This window comes from Piliocolobus tephrosceles, chromosome 21 (assembly GCF_002776525.5).
Source record: "Piliocolobus tephrosceles isolate RC106 chromosome 21, ASM277652v3, whole genome shotgun sequence".
NCBI lineage: Eukaryota > Metazoa > Chordata > Mammalia > Primates > Cercopithecidae > Piliocolobus > Piliocolobus tephrosceles.
The window spans coordinates 20,055,012-20,056,489 of record NC_045454.1 but is presented as its reverse complement, the minus strand read 5'-3'; the positions used below and the strand labels follow the sequence as shown (position 1 = coordinate 20,056,489).

Sequence of the window (1,478 nt, the reverse complement as noted above, 5' to 3'; positions counted from 1 at the left end):
TTTCTACAAGCACAGGGTTGGGGCTCGGGTCACAGATTAACAGCATCTCAAGGCAGAAGAATTTTTCTTAGTACAGATCAAAATGAAGGTTCTTATGTCTTCCTTTTTCTACATAAACACAGTAACAGTCTGATCTCTCTTTCTTTCCCCCACAACAAACAAACAACACTCAGGCCCAGGTAAGGTCCTTTCTGCTCCAGAGCAAGGAAGCTCTGTGCCTCCTTTTAGGCCAAATTTGGGGCCTGTATCCTTTTAAATGATGACAGTGTCCAGGGCTATCACATTTAGTTCAAGGCTTGGACCTACAGGCATAAGCTCACTGGAACAAGTGAGCACTGATGGTCAGTGCAGGTTGGGTTAGCCCAGAGCCTTGGAGCTAAGTCTGCCTAGAGGCTCCTTTCTTGAATTCCTCTGCCTAGAGGAATCGCCCTGTCATAGGCCATAAATGCTGATGATGACCTTGGCAGGGTCCTATCTTTCTGCAGACTATGATAAAGTTCTGTTACTTCTTTTCTACTCCCTCTCTGTTCCCTGGCCCACATCACTACTCAATACTCTCAACAGGCTCTTCCACAGGAGGCTTACACGCCGCCGCTTGTGCTGCCGCCATGTCTCTAGCGATCCCTGAAAAGTTCCAGCATATTTTGCGAGTACTCAACACCAACATCGATGGGCGGCGGAAAATAGCCTTTGCCATCACTGCCATTAAGGGTGTGGGCCGAAGACACGCTCATGTGGTGTTGAGGAAAGCAGACATTGACCTCACCAAGAGGGCGGGAGAACTCACTGAGGATGAGGTGGAACGTGTGATCACCATTATGCAGAATCCACGCCAGTACAAGATCCCAGACTGGTTCTTGAACAGACAGAAGGATGTAAAGGATGGAAAATATAGCCAGGTCCTAGCCAATGGTCTGGACAACAAGCTCCGTGAAGACCTGGAGCGACTGAAGAAGATTCGGGCCCATAGAGGGCTGCGCCACTTCTGGGGCCTTCGTGTCCGAGGCCAGCACACCAAGACCACTGGCCGCCGTGGCCGCACCGTGGGTGTGTCCAAGAAGAAATAAGTCTGTAGGCCTTGTCTGTTAATAAATAGTTTATATACCAAAAAAAAAAAAAATACTCTCAACAGTATGCTTTTTCTTTTAAAAGTGAAGGTATAATTTACATATAATAACACAAATAAGTGTTCACTTTGATGAGTCTTGACAATTACATAGGCCCATGAAACTACCACCTAAAACAATACATAGAACATTTTCCTCACCCCCTAAATTATCTTCAAAGTCAATAGCCCCAGCCAGGTGCAGTGGCTTATGCCTGTAATCCTAGCACTTTGGGAGGCTGAGGCAGGCGGATCGCTTGAAGTCAGGAGTTCGAGACCAGCCTGGCTAATATGGTGAAACCCCATCTCTACTAAAAATACAAAAATTGGCCGGGCGTCGTGGTGCATGTCTGTTTGGCTTCCTCAGCAGGTG

General features: G+C 47.3%; 1 pseudogene across 1 annotated transcript; it reads left to right on the top strand.

Moving 5' to 3' along the window:
• Positions 1–553: 553 nt before the first annotated feature.
• On the top strand, positions 554–1,120 carry LOC111554111 (annotated as a pseudogene). Its single transcript, XR_002735147.3, has one exon. The product of XR_002735147.3 is annotated as a 40S ribosomal protein S18 pseudogene (transcript).
• Positions 1,121–1,478: the final 358 nt, after the last annotated feature.